The following is a 17526-nucleotide window of genomic DNA, read 5'->3' as shown; positions in this document are numbered from 1 at the left end:
GATTTAACTGTACTTCTGTCTCGGCCTGATTTCATGGTTTCTGACTCTCACAAAAGTGAGTACACCCCTCACATTTTTGTAAATATTTTATTATATCTTTTCATGTGACAACACTGAAGAAATTATACTTTGCTACAATGTAAAGTAGTGAGTGTACAGCTTGTATAACAGTGTAAATTTTGTTCCCTCAAAATAACACAGCACACAGCCATTAATGTCTTAACCGCTGGCAATAAAAGTGAGTACACCCCTAAGTGAAAATGTCCAAATTGGGCCCAAAGTGTCAATATTTTGTGTGGCCACCATTATTTTCCAGCACTACCTTAACTCTCTTGGGCATGGAGTTTGCCAGAGCTTCACAGGTTGCCATTGGAGTGCTCTTCCACTCCTCCATAAGGACATCATGGAGCTGGTGGATATTAGAGACCTTGTGCTCCTCCACCTTCCGTTTGAGGATGCCCCACAGATGCTTAATAGGGTTTAGTTTTGCAGACATGCTTGGCCAGTCCATCACCTTTACCCTCAGATTCTTTAGCAAGGCAGTGGTCATCTTGGAGGTGTGTTTGTTATGTTGGAATACTAACCTGCGGCCCAGTCTCCAAAGGGAGAGGATCATGCTCTGCTTCAGTATGTCACAGTACATTTTGGCATTCATGGTTCCCTCAATGAACTGTAGCTCCCCAGTGACGGCAGTACTCATGCAGCCCCAGACCATGACACTCCCACCGCCATGCTTGACTGTAAGCAAGACACACTTGTCTTTTGTACTCCTCACCTGGTTGCTGCCACACACACTTGACACCTTCTGAACCAAATACGTTTATCTTCAAGTTCCAGTAATCCATGTCCTTTGTCTGCTTGTCTTTAGCAAACTGCTGCCTTCTTGTGCATCATCTTTAGAAGAGCCTTCCTTCTGGTACAAAAGCAATGCAGACCAATTTGATGCAGTGTGCGGCTTATGGTCTGAGCACTGACAGGCTGACCCCCCACCCCTTCAACCTCTGCAGCAATGCTGACAACACTCATACGTCTATTTCCCAAAGACAACCTCTGGATATGACGCTGAGCACGTGCACTCAACTTCTTTGGTCGACCATGGTGACGCCTGTTCTGAGTGGAACCTGTCCTGTTAAACCGCTGTATGGTCTTGGCCACCATGCTGCAACTCAGTTTCAGGGTCTTGGCAATCTTCTTACAACCTAGGCCAGTGATGGCGAACCTTGGCACCGGAGGGAAAAATGGCTGATTGGGCCCATTGTGGACATTTTCACTTAGAACTGTACTCACTTTTGTTGCCAGCAGTTTAGCCATTAATGGCTGTGTGTTGAGTTATTTTGAGGGGACAGCAACTTTACACAGTTATACAAGCTGTACACTCACTACTTTACATTGTAGAAAAGTGTAATTTCCGCATCATTGTCACATGAAAAGATAGAGTCAAATATATATATATATATATATATATATATATATATTATATATATATCCCTCTATTTTGCCTTCCAACTCTCCTCTGGTTCATAACAAGCGACTCACTAAACTCTGCTCTCACTTTCTACTCCCCTGCACATATCTTTTTTTTTTTTTTACCTTTTTCGGCATCTCTGACTAGCCTCACAATTGGAGAATGCAAAAATAATTACTTTCGCTTCCATGAAATAAAGTAACCTTATACCTCACCCACATTTCCAACGTTTCCCTTTTGCCTTACAAACCTCCTTTGGAAATATCTTGGTATATCACGTATATACAAAACAAGACATCATAATTCAGCTGGTTGACTGTTGATTGTTACTTCAAGAGTAGCCAGGATACGATATGATCATTTCAGATGCTTATGTCATATTTTGCATATTGCTAATATTGTCTGCTCCTTTCTTGTTTTGCAATAAATAAAAAATGTAAAAAAGGAGATAAGCAATGGCAGCTTACATATCTACACCAATACAGGTTTCTTTAAACTAGACTCTAACACTAAATTTATCCAGTAGCTGATTTGACTTTTTAGAGCACATTTGCACAAATGTCACATTTTCCAACAAATGATCTAGGATGAGCCCCCAAATCAAATATACCCTGTTAAAGGTATCTGCACAAACGATGTGTGCTCCCAACCACCATGGCTTTGCAGTGGTTGTTCTGGAGCACCTCTACTGTATGTCTTTAGGGTTAGTAGGAATCACCTGTCTCATGGATATGGAGGATAGAAGAGTGCCTTTTCAAGGCCCTTCTGGGTGCATAATCCTAGACCCGCAATCCTAGTGTTTCAGCAATTTTGTTAAGTATTGTTAAATAAAGTTTTGTTTACAGATTTATTTAATTTGTTTCTGATCAAATAAAGTGAAGCAGCCATATAAATTGCAAAGTTTCATTGCCTTTATTTATTTTTTTCGTGTGAAATATATTTTGTATTATAGTTGTTGCGTGCTCTTACGCCGCCTGTAATCCCATGGCATCCTCGATAATTTAAAGTAATGTGCGTCCAGTCAGCTCATTAGCACGCTCTGAGTCTCTGTGGTTCTATAGCCTGGTATTTCATGAACAGAGAGCATATAATTAGGTGACTGACTTGTAGTCTGTGTGTGGTCTGATCCCAGGCTACCACCCAGGGACATGCATGCAGGCTGGGGCCGCGTATCCAAATTGTTATGCCCAATACAATAATCTACTCATCTCCAGCTTGTTACCAGCTTTGACACACGAAGAACTGCAACATACCTGTATACTCTGCAGCTCTTATCCCTGATCATCAATTCAAAGGAAAGCAAGACAGTTCTCAATTAAAGGGCAACTCTGGCCAACAATTAACATCAGGGCAGCATATAGGCAACTGCCTTAGGGTGCCAGGATAGGGAGGGTTACAAAACCCAAACCCCCACCCACAATCCCCGGACCCCTGGTGTCACCTCCAACCCTCCCTATGTGCAAAGACCTCTGATGCACTACCAGTGTTGCAGTACGGGGAGGTGGCCTGGTAGGACCAGCATGGGGTGGCAGCAAACTGGTGGTGGGGGCTGGTCTAGCAGTACCAGCATGGTGTGGCTGGAGGACGGGGGTGGGGGGTATAACAGTACCAGTGTGGAGTTGCAGGAGAATGGTGGTGGGGGGAGCTAGAAGTAACAGTGTGGGGTGGTATGAAGAGGGGTGATGAAGCGGTGTTTTAGCAATACCAGTGTGGGGTGGCATGGGGCAGGGGGATGAAGGGGTGTTCTAGCTGCACCAGCATGGGGTGGCTGGAGGAAAGGAGGGTGAAGCAGTACCAGTGCAGGGCAGCATGGAGTGGGGGGGGAAGGGTAGGGGTGGTCTAGCAGTACCTGTGTGAGGTGGCTGGGGGATGGGGAAGTGGGCTAGCAGTAACAGGGTGGGATAGCTGGAGAAGGAGGGTGCATTTTTGCCTATGTGGAAAAAATTCTTACACCGGCCCTTATTAACATCATTAATAAACCTGTGCTGATGTCAAATGATCAAGAGCCTTGCAACCTAATTTAGGGTAGCAATGCGGGCTCTTGTCACTTGACTCTGTGGTGTGCGTGGTCTTTTAAATTTTCAGTGTATGTTAGCAAGGGTACAATGAATACAGGTTACCTGCTGGAACTAAAGAACACATGAAAGGCCTGTGTCTACAGGCATTGGGTATGTGTTGATGGGCAAATGCAGATTTCTTTCAGGTGCATTCAACTTGCATTGCAATCAATTTAAAGTGGAACTGAACTCTAAACTAAAAACGCTATTTAATTCATTTTAACATTCAAAGCAAATTTACCCATCCATTTAAGTCTCCATGCTTCAAGTGAGAAATTACTTTAAAAAACACCACCTAGCATTACTTTCCACAACCATCTTGAGTAAGGGCAGATGATTTCTGTAGCATTTGCTTCCTGAAATCCATTTTCCCTTAACTCAGGCATGCAGACAGAAGGGTGTGCTTATCTAAGTATGCCCCTCCTCCAAATGACAGAAAAAAGTGCCCATGAAGATATCATTTTAGCCTAGGCCAGAAACCAGGAAACAACTGATGAAGTGTAGAACAAAGTTAAAACAAGTAAATATAATATGCCTTCCTATCTATTTGTAGCACCCTTCTAAGTAGGTGCTAGGATGAGTGTATTTTAGTTTTTGGTTTCTTTGCTTAACAGAGGAAAAGCAGGTAAATGTATGCGCTGTCTGCAGAGAGGAAGCTGTGATCATTTAGTTTATTCTGCTCAGTGTGCTCTGATGCTGCCCATGCTGCCTTGAAGTTTCCCTGAGTCCTAGCAACTATGTAAAGTGCTGGACAGTAGTCTGAAACCATGCAAATGGGAATAATCATAAAGTCCTGGCCAATTACAAGGGGAGGTGCTCCTGGGCATGCGAGATGTCTGTATTTATATCTGATGAGCACATTGGCTCTGGGTCTTCCTCCAGAAAAAGAAAGGTCCAGGCAGGGAGGGGCCTGCTGCTCCTTCTCAGCACAGGCTGCCATATGGCCTCAGGAGGGCGACTTGAGGGCCTAAACAAAAGGGGCTGAAACCCAGGGCTGTCCTGAGAGCTGACTAAAGGAGAATGTCCATGGATCCTGACTGGTATCACAGAGGAAGGCTGCCGTTGGTGCGTCAGGAGCCTTGCGAGTACAGACCCCCCCTAACGGCTCCTGCAGGGGTAGCACTATATATTTACTAATGCGAACAGCATAAGGATTCAAAATAGCTAATGTTGATTATGAGAGTTTAGATCCACTTTAAAAATATTTCAAAATTCATTCACTTTCTGACCTGCAGTTGACTTTCTAACCTGCATTTTATGTCCTTCTGCATCAACTTGCTACGAGTCACTTTTGCATTCCCATTGATTTGTAGGAGGAGAGAAGACGTTCTGAGAACAAAAGCTCATTGATACAAGCCCTTACATGCATTCAGTGAGATTTATACTCCAGACCATTAAAAAAAAAAAAGATAAAGATCATCATCTATGAGAATTTGTCTGGCAAGGCGGACAGATGTAGGGAAGTACCAGAATGAAAAATAGGATTTTTTCATCATTCTTACCTGTAAAATCCTTTTTTTGAGTACATCATGAGACACAGAGTCAGATTAATATTCATTACCTGTTGGGTTATAGTTCATCTCCAGGTGAATGGACACTGGTATACCAAAGGTCTTCAGACAGGAAGTGATACCCTATATAACCCCTCCCATACAGGAAGCACTTCAGTTTTGTAGCAAGCACTAAATCCTCCAAAAGAAGGGAAGGAACTCTGTGTCCCATGATGTACTACAAGAAAAGGATTTTTACAAGTATGATGAAAAAATCCTATTCTCTTTTTCATACATCATTGGACACAGAATAAGGCTAATATTCATTATCGGCTGGGACGTCCCAGAGCAATAGCCTTGAAGGGAGGGAGACACCCTGCCAAACAATAGCCATCAGAACTTATACGGCAGCCCGCAGTACACTGCGGCTGAAAGCCGAATCCTCGGATGCTCAAACATCCACTTGATAACATTTTGTGAACGTATGCACTGAAGACCAGGTAGCAGCCTTAGCCCTTGTACACACGGTCAGAGAATCTGTCGGAATGAGTCTTATCGGACCGCGTCGTCAGATAATCCGACTGTGTGTGGTATGCATCGGACTGATTCCGTCTGAATCTCCGTCCGACCCAATTTTCCAACATGTTGGAAATATTTCCCGACCAACTGGGCCGGACGGACCTAATCCGATCATGTGTAGAGCATTTTCATCGGACCAAGTGCCACGCATGCTCAGATCAAATTCCTACATCAAAGCTATTGGCTACTAGCCTGAATGTAGTCCCATTGTAACGAAATTACGTCATCACATTCTGAAAGATCAGATTTTTCGCCAACTTGGCCCGACCGTGTGTATGCAACAGTTTCGGACACAATCCGTCGTACTAAATCCGACGGGCAAAATCCGACAGATTTGGTTGGCAAAATCTCCGACCGTGTGTACGTGGGCTTAGAAATCTGAGCCACAGATACCTCATGGCGAAAAGCCCAGAAGGTTCTTACACCCCTGGTAGAATGAGCTAAAGGGAGGAGTTTTAAGTTTCAGACCCTAGGCCTGAATGACCAATTGACGGACCCAATTGGCAATGCCTGCCTTTTCTTGGGTCCTTTTGCTAAAACAAAAAAGGAGTCTGAACCTTGGATCTCCGCAGATCTAGACAAATAAACCTTGACTGCCCAGACAATGTCCAAGGAATGCAATCATCTCTCTTCTGCCTAATGAGGCTGAGGGAAAAAAGAAGGCAAAGTAATGTCCTGATTTAAATGAAAGGCTGACATCACTTTTGGCAAAAAGGACGGAACAGGTGGTGAAGGATCAAGTACAGTTCCCTGAATGAAAGGGTCGCCAACTCTGACACACTTCTAGCCGAGGTAATAGCCATCAGGAAGGCCAGTGTGCATGACAGCAAATCTAATGGAATTTCCTTGATAGGTTCCAATTGTTTCTGTAATACAGACAGCACCAAGTTCAAGTCCCGAGGACACATAGGTGACTTAATGGGGGGAAGCAAGCGAATTGCCTCCTGCATAAAGGTTAAAGCGGAGGTCCACCCTAAAGTGGACCTTCCTCTCATTTGAATCCTCCCCCCCTCCGGCGCCATAATTGGCACCTTTCAGGGGGGAGGGGGGTGCAGGTACCTGTACAGTACAGGTATCTGCATCCACTTCCGGGATAGCTCTCTGCGGAAAGGGGCGTAGATTACGCCCCTTTCCGAAAGTCCCCCGCTGCCTGCTGGGAAACACACAGATCCCAGAGGCAGCGGGTCCATCCTTATTGCGCAGCCCGACTCGCGCATGCGCAGTAGGGAACCGGGAAATGAAGCCAAAAGGCTCCACTTCCTGATTCCCATACCCAAGATGGAGGCAGCACCCGAGAGACGATCGAGAGATCGGCTTCGGGTGCCGACATCGCGGGCGCGCTGGACAGGTAAGTGTCACTATTTTAAAAGTCAGCAGCTGCAGTATTTGTAGCTGCTGGCTTTAAAAAAAAAAAAAAAACGCGGACTCCCGGCGGATTACCGCTTTAAGACCAGTGAATGGGAGACTAAAGGCCTTTGGAAGAATACTGAAAGGGCCGAAACTTGACCTCTGATTGTACTCAAAGCCAATTTGATTTCCACAGCTGACTGTAGAAAAGAGAGAATACTCCCAATCACATATTTCCGAGGATGCCATTTTTTGGCTCACACCAAGCAATATAAGTCTTCTAGACCTTATGATAGATCTTCCTGGTGACAGCTTTTCTAGCATTCACTAGGGTAGACACCACTGGGCCTGGGATGCAACGGTCCTTTAACACCCTGGCTTCAATAGCCATGCCGTCAAATTTAGAAACTATAAATTGGGGTGGAATATAGGACCTTGAGACAGTAGATTGGGGCGACGTGGAAGCATGAATGAGTGGAACGCCTCTCTCTGAATCCTGTGCAACAAATATGGGAGGAGAGGGATGGGAGGGAAAGCATAAACCAGGGAGTACTGGCTCCAAGGAACTACCAGAGCATCGGCTCCGATTGCCAGAGGATCTCTTGTTCAGGACACAAACTGCTGTAGCTTATTGTAGAACCTGGATGCCAGTAAGTCGGGCAGATCTGCTGGCAGCTGAGATGATCTGCCTTCCAGTTCTCTACTCCTGGGATATGGACTGCTGATAGAATCGGCACATGTCCCTCTGCCCAGGCTAGTATGTGGTTCACCTCCTTCAGAGCTGAACGACTCCTGGTACTGCCTTGGTGGTTTATATAGGCCACTGCAGTGACATTGTCAGACTGAACCCTGATAGGGCAGTCCTGAAGCTCCACTGTCCATGACCATAGGGCCGTCGTACTGCCCGTAATTCCAGGATGTTTATGGGCAGGATCTGTTTTGTCCTTGACTATTTCCCTTGAGCTGTGAGCCCCTCTATGGTTGCTCCCCAGCCAGAGAGACTGGCATCTGTTGTCAGTACTCTCCAAGTTACCGGGATGAAGGATCTTCCCTTTCGCAGGTTCCGATCCTGGAACCGCCAGTTTAGGCTTATACTTGTCAGAGTAGATAAGAACATTGGATAATCCAGGGCTTGTCCTCTCCTGTTCCAAGCCAGCAAGATGTCTTGTTGTAGAGGTCTGGAATAAAACTGGGCATAGGGCACCGCCTGGAAGGAGGATACCAGTCTGGTGCCCCTTATCTGACACACCTGATTCTTCAGGGCACAGATCCTTGCGGGTGGCAAAAATACTCTTGCTTGGTCCGTATCTAGGATCAGATCTAAATACTTTAGACCCTGAGCTGGTTTCAACGCTGATCTTTCGGTATTTCTGAAACAGAAAATTACGTTCCTCTACTGTAAATCGCAGGAACGTCTAATGAGGCTCAAAGATAGGTATGTGTAAATACACGTCTTTAATATTAATAGAGTCTAAAAAGTCTTCCATCTGGAGCAAGGCTACAATTGAGCTGACAGACTCCAACCGAAAGGACTGGATTAGTAGATACTTGCTAAGGGAACCTGTACAATCACTACTTGATACACTAAATGATGTAGTAGCTGAAGCAATAAGTCTCTTTCTGGAAGATTCGAGGGAACACTGGATCTTAAAAACCTCTAGGGGAAACCCCCCCAACTCCAGCTTGTAACCGCAGGATATAATTGAGATGACCCACTCGTCCAGTATTATCTACCGTTTCTGTCAGAGTCAGGATGACAAGCCTCTGCTACTGAGAGGCAGACATCAACTGGATATCCTTTTGTCCAGATTGTTTAGAAGTAGACTCATCCGCCAAGCCCTCCACAGAATCCTGAGCTTTTTAGCTCTTCCCCACTATCAACCCATTCCTGCTCCAAACTAGAAGGCTCCGGGGAGGGGGATCTGTCACGCTTCTTGCCCCACTGCGAGATGGAGGCAATCATGCCAGCAATCCTGTGCTATAATCCGACTAGGGCCACGGAAGTTCATCCTTGGTGATAGAGGGTAAAGCAGCAGCGTTGACTGTAGGCAACATACCAGATAGGCGCAGTAGCTCAGATTTCCCGGAAGCCTCTGGTCCTTCAGGAGATACAACACTAGGGATATGACTAGGTTCATCAGGAACTACTGACGACATAGGTGTGCCCTTCCCTGTAGTGTTAGTCTGACTCCTTTTTTAAGACATTTGCTAGCCACAAAAAGAGAGTACTTGGGTGTAGTATTAAAACACCTCAGAAGGGAGACCCTTTAATAGGGCTCACCAAGCCCCTATGTAACAATCCTGCTAAGCATCTTTAGCCTGCCAAGCAACACCTGGTGACTCACGTGACCCAGGTAAGGAGAAATGAACCACTGCAAGTGTCTGTTCAGAGCCTGCTCTGTGTCTCACAGCTGCCTTCTGAAAGCCCTGCATGCGTGGCCTACGTGGCTTAAATAAGCTGGGTGTGTGCCGGAACGTTCTGTGCATGGTCCCGGTGAACAGGCGTGGCTGTATTTGCACATGATGAAATTTTTTGTGCGCCCAGATAAAGGCTACTGCGCATGTGCGCCATGGCCACCAGTGGCGCTTTTGCGAATGCACTGCGCCATGGCCCGCCAAACAAACTGCTGAGCACAGTGGCACTCTTGGAAACGCATGTGCATCATGGTGAACCAAGGCGAAATTATGCACCTTCGTGCTCCATCATACAGGTAAAGAAACAGCCAGACACAAGCAAAAAAAAGTACACCTTTCAAAAAAACACTCACAGCTAGCCCAAAACTCCCCCGTATAGTCACCGCACACAGGTGTGCAGCCTCTAGCTAGCTTGACTGATTGTTACACTCACTGGGACACCTCACAATAATAAAGGGGTTTAACTTACCCATCCAGGTGCAGGTCAGCTTAAAAACTAAGAGCCCAATCTTCACCCTTCACGGCGGGTTCCTGTCACTTGAGGGCCTTTAAGGACTGCGTACCCTTTTCATGTTTAGGGTACAGTCCCTTGGACCTGTACAGTACCCTGCAGGAATGCCTTAGCGCTGTGGTGTCCAGGATTCCACTCTGCGGGGTCCATTGCTCGGAGGCCGAATTACAGGCAAAACCTCGCAGGATCTTGAGTTTTTTTTGTGAAGCTCAGGTACCATTTATCATCTAAGCATATAAAGCCTGTGTCAAATGAATCCGATTGGTCAATCCCTTGACTCTTTTAAGAACCATTTGTGGGAATAGAGACCTGGAACTCAGAGAGCTCAAACAAACTGTGCCATCCACCTTGCAGACACTGGTAAAAAAAAACTGAAGTGCTTCCTGTATGGGAGGGGTTATATATGGGATCACCTCCTGTCTAAAGACCTTTGGTCATTGATAATGAATGATTGCAGGTTGGGATCAAGTAGAAGTGTAGTAGAGAAAGAAGCCAAAAGTCTGTAATAGGTGTTATAAGAGGGAGGGTATGGGCAGGTATCTAAAGGAGCAAGATATTTTCTAGAGAGAGAGCACAATAATCTGGCAAATAGGAAGTGCAAGGACATTACTTAAATCAGGAAAAGAGGGTAGGACAGAGTGCTAGCAAGGGCAATTGGAGAGATAAATAAATAAGTATTGATAATACTGGTAAAAATAGTAATTGAAGTCCGGTTTTGTTTGAGGTCCAGTTGTGTTTTAAAAGAGCTGAAGTACTCTATAGTAACAGGAAAAAAAGGAAAAGAGAGCAGCGCCGCTCTAAGCACAATAAATACGTTGAAGAGTAGGGATGAGCCGAACACCCCCCTGGTTCGGTTCACACCAGAACTTTCGAACGGACCCCAAATTCGTACGAACTTTAGAACCCCATTGAAGTCTATGGGACTCGAACGTTCGAAATTAAAAGTGCTAATTTTAACGGCTAATATGCAAGATACTGTCCTAAAAAGGGTTTGGGGACCTGGCTCCTGCCCCAGGGGACATGGGTCAATGCCTAAAATGTTTTTAAAAATGGCCGTTTTGGCGGGAGCACTGATTTTAATGACGATTATAGTGAAAAAAAAGTTAAATATACTTTAAATATGGTGCCTGGGAGGTGTCTGTAGTATGCCTGTGAAGTGCCACGTGTTTCCTGTGTTTAGAACAGTCCCTGCACAAAATGACATTAAACGGAAATAACATCATTTAAAACTGCTTGCGGTTTTAATGTTATATCTGGTTCCTGCAATATGGTTGAAAATCATTGAGAAAAATGGCATGGGTAGCCCTCCCTGCCCATTACCAGCCCCTTTGGGTCTTGTACGCATATTAAGGGGAACCCAGTACCCATATTAAAAAAAGGAAATGCGTGTGGCCCCCGGGCCCTATATACTCAGAACAGCAGTATACAGGCGGTGCAAACAAGACAGGGACTGTGTAGGTTTGTTGTGTTAAGTTGAATCTGTTTGTAATTTTCTTTTACAAAGGTTTTTTATTGCAAATGAAGTATTGCAAAAGTGTACAAAAAAATTACTGGTTACAGTAGACATCAGACAGCATCATTTATATAAAAATAACAAAACAACAAAAAAGACCCGACATCAAAACGTTGGCTATAGTGAGCTGTGTACATAACGCTCATGAAGAGGAAATGAAAATCCTAAATGATTCTGAATGACTTAGGCCCCTTTCACACTGACGTCCCGTTCAGACCCGCCTGTCAGTTTTTCAGGCGGACCTGAACGGGTGCTCCATAGAGCTCTATGGAGCGTCGGATGTCAGCGGTGACATGTCCGCTGACATCCGACCCGCTCCGATCCGAAAAAGTGTAACGGAGGAAAAAGCTATTTTTCCATCCGTCTGCGGATCGGATCGGGTGACGACGGGCACTGCAGTCCGTCGTCATCCGATCTCCCATAGGGGAGAGCGGCGCTGTGACAGGTCCGTCCCTGCGCAGTATGCAGAGACTGACCTGTCATCTCCCTGCTCAGCGGAGATCGGCGGAGTGATCCCCGCTGAGCAAACGGATATCCACGGGGCGGATCAGAACTGATCCGCCCCGTGTGAAAGGACCCTAAATCATCAGCAAAAAAAATATATCCAATGTAGACAGAGCGTATGAAAACTAAAAAACAAAAATAACATAAAAAAATAAAATAATTACACATTGGAAAATAAGATAATTAAGAAGTGCAATATAGCCCGTCGGCTTTGGATATTTCAGTCTACCATAACCATCAGAATTAACTTGGCTCCGTCTCGGCCAAAGTCTTTAGAGAAAAAAAAAGACTAAGGCAGAAAAGAAGAGATAAATGAAACTAGGAAACAGAAAGAGAGCAGAAAGAGTAAAAAGAAAAGAACAGAGGAGGGGAGGAGGAGTCCATTCCACTAAAGGGAGTGGGGGGTGCACACGGAGACCCTAGATAGACAAAAGTTGGCTGTTGAATCTGGAAGGTTGGACAGAGGATATCCAGGGCCCCCAGGTTCTGAGAAACTGGTCATGGGTATCGAAAGCCAAGGAGGTATGTTTTTCATTTATCATGATGTCGCTCATACGGTTTTTAACTGCCTCGAAGCTGAGTGTTTTCCAAGACTTAGCAATGATCAATTTTGTTGCATTAAAAAGGTGTTGGGCTAGTTGACGCTCTGGGCGGAGAAGTTCCGGGATAGGTTTACATAATAGAGCTGCATAAGGGTCTCTCCTCAGGTTGGTATGGAACATATTTCTTAACAGGGCGTATACCCGAACCCACAATCTGCAGGCTCTAAGGCAGGTCCACCAAATGTGGGCCATGGACCCTGGTACCGGGCAGCCCCTAAAACAATTAGGGGAATGTGAAGGAATGAATCTTGCCACCCTCTCAGGCGTGTAGTACCACCTATAAAAGACCTGAATCTGTTTGTAATTTTCAACTGGTACATTTTTAAAGTGTAGCTCCAGTCAAAAAAACAATTTTTAAGCTTTTTGGAAAACATAGGGAAGGGTTATCACCCCTGTATAATTTGTTTTGTCGTACATCTTTTTTCATCTCACTTGCTGTTGTCTCCTTACGTTTGCAAGTAGGAGATGTTTGAAAGTAAGGGCCTGCCCTATATGCTCTGCAGAAATGGCGGAACAAGGTGTTGTTTTTGCCACAACATTGTAAGCCCTCAAAGTGACTCTTGGTGGGCGCTGGAGCGCCCTGCTGGGAACGATTATATCAAGAATTGTAATTACATGCCATTGTTGAACAGTGGTAGAAAAATTGACCTTTGGTGGTTGTGGTGCTGGTGCCACAACACTATAAGTCCTCACAGTTACTCTGGGTGGGCACAGGAACGGGCCCTCCTGTGAAATATTATATCAAGAATTGTAATTTCATGCCCCTGTTAAACAGTGGCAGAAAAATTGGGCCTTAGGCACTGGTGCTGGTGCAACGACACTGCAACCTCTCCCATATACTCTAGTTTTATTGCAGGAATTAGCCCTGCTGCAAAGCATTGCATCAAAAATTGTAATTAAACACCCCTGTTAAACAGGGGCAGAAAAATTGGGCCTTAGGCACTGGTGCTGGTGCCACCACACTGCAACCTCTCCCATATACTCTAGTTTTATTGCAGGAATTAGCCCTGCTGCAAAGCATTGCATCAAAAATTGTACTTAAACGCCCCTGTTAAACAGGGGCAAAAAAATCGGGCCTTAGGCACTGGTGCTGGTGCCACCACACTGCAACCTCTCCCATATACTCTATTTTTATTGCAGGAATTAGCCCTGCTGCAAAGCATTGCATCAAAAATTGTAATTAAACGCCCCTGTTAAACAGGGGCAGAAAAATTGGGCTGATGACATCACCCAGAACCAGAAATGTTCTTCTAACATATCAGCGGAGGAGGAAGAGGATAGAAAATCAACATAACAGGACAGTCACTCAGCATCAGCATAGGCAGTCTTGAAGGGATGTGATATTTCAAAAAAAATTATTCGGTTACATCAGTTTCAGGTGCTTGGTAGCTGTGGGTGATCCAAGACTGATTCATCTTGATGAAGGTCAGTCGATCAACTGATTCGGTGGACAGGCGCACCCTGTGATCGGTAACAAAGCCACCAGCAGCACTGAAGGTGCGTTCCGAAAGAACGCTGGATGCAGGACAGGCCAGTAGCTCAATTGCATACTGTGCAAGCTCTGGCCAGTGATCCATCCTCAAGACCCAGTAAGCCAGAGGATTTTCAGTGGGAAAGGTGTCCAAGTCTGACCTTGCCCCTAGGTATTCCTGCACCATGTAAATCAGACGCTGGCGATGGTTGCTGGAACCGATCATACCTTGGGGCTGCGGACTAAAAAATTGTCTGAAAGCATCAGTCAGACGGCCACCTTCTCCACCGCTCCTTCTGACCGATGCCTCAGCAACACGTTGTCCAGGACCAGGAGTTTGTAACCTCCCAGTCTCTGGGAATGCGTTGCACAGACCTTTCTGCAAGGCCTCCCGGAGATGTCTCATCCTCTGCTCTCTCTGCGATGGCAAGATAAGGTCGGCAACCTTACCCTTGTACCGTGGATCAAGGAGAGTGGCCAGCCAGTAATGGTCCCTCTCCTTGATCTGAAGAATACGAGGATCCTTCCGCAGGCTTTGCAGGATCAGGGAGGCCATGCAGCGTAGGTTAGCTGAGGCATTCGGTCCGGAGTCCTCTGGGTCACTAAGGACAACATGATCCGCAGCTACCTCCTCCCAGCCACGTACAAGTCCACGTGTTTCTTGGGACTGTAAATCATCCCTACAAGACTGCTGCTGCTGATGCTGAGTGCCAGCCTCCACCTCCATGCTGACACAATCATCCTCCTCCTCCTCTTCCTCCTCCTCATCCTCTTCCTGTGTGATGGGTGGCACAGCAGGAACACTGTCTGGATAAAGGGGGCCTTGAGAGGCAAGGAAGTCCTCCTCTTCCTGCCTCTGTTCTGCCTCAAGTGCCCTGTCCATTATTCCACGCAGTGTATGCTCCAAGAGGTGGACAAGAGGTACAGTGTCACTGATGCATGCACTGTCACTGCTCACCATCCTTGTGGCCTCCTCAAACGGTGACAGGACAGTGCATGCATCCCTGATCATGCCCCACTGGTGTGGTAAGAAAAAACCGAGCTCCCCTGACCCTGTCCTGGTGCCGTAGTCGCACAGGTACTCATTGATGGCCCTCTGCTGCGTGTGCAGCCGCTGCAGCATGGCCAACGTTGAGTTCCACCTGGTGGGCATGTCACATATAAGGCGGTTCTTGGGCAGGTTCAACTCCTTTTGGAGCTCAGCCAGCCGAGCACATGCATTAAATGATCGGTGGAAATGCACACAGACTTTCCTGGCCTGCTTCAGGACATCCTGTAAGCCGGGGTACCTGACCAAGAACCGCTGTACCACCAGGTTAAGGATGTGAGCTACACAGGGCACATGGGTCAGTTGTCCCTGTCGGAGGGCGGAGAGGAGGTTGGTGCCATTGTCGCAAACCACCATTCCTGGCTTAAGCTGGCGTGGCGTCAACCACCTCTCGTCCTGCCTCTGCAGAGCTGACAAAACATCCGCCCCAGTGTGGCTCCTGTCCCCCAAACAAACCAGCGCAAGCACGGCATGGCATCGTTTTGCCTGCATACTTGCGTAGCCCCTGGAACGCCTACGGAGCACCGCTGGTTCTGAGGACAGAGCACTGGAAGAGGCCAAGGAGGAAGAAGAAGAGGAGGGGGTGGAGGAGAGAGGTGTGTCACAACCAATAGTAGCATTTTGGAGGCGTGGTGGCGGAACAACCTCCAACACTACTGCACCTTGTCCTGCATCCTTCCCAGCTGCCAGAAGAGTGACCCAATGGGCCGTGAAAGACAGGTAACGTCCCTGTCCATGCCTGCTGGACCATGAGTCAGCGGTAATATGCACCTTACCGCTGACTGCCCTGTCCAGCGAGGCAGGGACATTGCCTTCCACATGCCGGTAGAGAGCCAGAATCGCCTTCCGTAAGAAAAAGTGCCGTTTGGGGACCTGGCACTGAGGAACCGCACATTGTACAAACTCACGGAAGGGGGCCGAGTCTACCAACTGAAAAGGCAGCAGTTGAAGTGCTAGCAATTTAGCCAAGCTAGCATTCAACCGCTGGGCATGTGGATGGCTGGGAGTGAACTTCTTTCGCTGGTCCAGCAGCTGGGGCAGGGACATTTGCCTGCTATAATCGGACGTGGGTGTACTGCTAGCAGAGTGCCCGGAAGCACTTGGCTGTGACACACCTAATTCTACACCTTCATTCCTCTCAGAGCAGGTTTCAGAGAGGACTGAAGGTCTAGTGGGGTTGGAGATGCCAGCTGATGAGGAGCAAGGAAAGGTCCGCTTTGTTCTTTGGTGTGGGTATTTGAGGTACGCTTGCCAACGAGCTGCATGGCAGGTCAACATATGTCTGGTCAAGCATGTGGTGCCCAAGCGGCTGATGTTTTGGCCACGCGAGATACGCTTGAGACATATGTTGCAAATGGCAGCGGTGTGATCTGATGCACTCGTCTCAAAAAAGGCCCACACCAAAGAACTTTTAGAATAACGCGCAGAGGCAGCGCCCTGCACAGGCGGAGCTCTGCGGTGTGATTCAGTCGGTGTGCTGCCCCTAAGCTGGCCCCCGGAGGGCATCCTGCCTCGTTGGACATGTGCCTCCTCCTCCTCCTCCTCTCTCCTACCAGGCACCCACGTGGAGTCAGTGCCCTCATCATCCCCTCCCTCTTCATCGCTGTAGCAAACATGGCAATATGCTGCAGCTTGTGGAACATGACTGCCAGATTGCTGTCCTTCTTGAGCATCGCCTCTCTCTGCATTCACGCTACTGCCTTCCTCTAGCTCTAGCCTCTCATCAGAGGCTACAAAACACTGGGCATCCTCCTGGAGCATGTACCCAACACTGTGCAAAAAAAGAGTTCAGGAGACTCCTCAGGAGGACGTGGTGGGTCTAGGGAAGGAGTCACTGATGATGACATTGAGACGAGGGAAGACGATGCGTTGGCAGCTGCTTTGCTAGTACCCTGAGACTGGGTGAGAGAGGATGAGGATGATGAAGAGGGCTTGGTCATCCACTCTACCAAGTCATTGGCATGTTGCGGTTAAACATGTCCAGCTGCCGAAAAGAAGGACAAGCGTGTCCCTTGGCCACGTGCTAATGAAAATGCACCGTGTCCACGACCAGCACTGTTGTCTCTAGACATGTCTCAAGCGTATATTGTGCTGGAGGCACACAACACCCACTAACTCCTGCAGATGCCTTTATTATAGAACACCAGAGATAAAGGGGTATATACAGATGTATACTGTCCTGTGCTGGAGGCACAGACAACTTCCAATAACTCCTGCAGATGGCAAGTGGGCTCAAATAGAAAAGAGCTATGTAGGTGGATATAGCGGTGTGTACTGAGTACAGAGCACGCAGACAGCACGCACAAGCTCCTAACACTACTGACTGCAAGCTCTATTATAAAAGATAGATCACTAGCTATATAGGTGAGGTGAATATAGCGGTGTATACTGCGGTCAGGGCACGCAGACAACATCCACTACAGAAGAGCAAGATCGAAAATCGGCCGATAACGATCGGTGTATACTGTGTTGAAGGTACACAGAACACCCACTAACTGCTTCAGACGCCAACACACTACACAAG

Source organism: Lithobates pipiens, unplaced genomic scaffold (genome assembly GCF_037356315.1).
Source record: "Lithobates pipiens isolate NorthernLeopardFrog02 unplaced genomic scaffold, aLitPip1_a1.2 Scaffold_28, whole genome shotgun sequence".
Taxonomy (NCBI): Eukaryota; Metazoa; Chordata; class Amphibia; order Anura; family Ranidae; genus Lithobates; species Lithobates pipiens.
Note: the sequence above shows the minus strand (reverse complement) of the source record.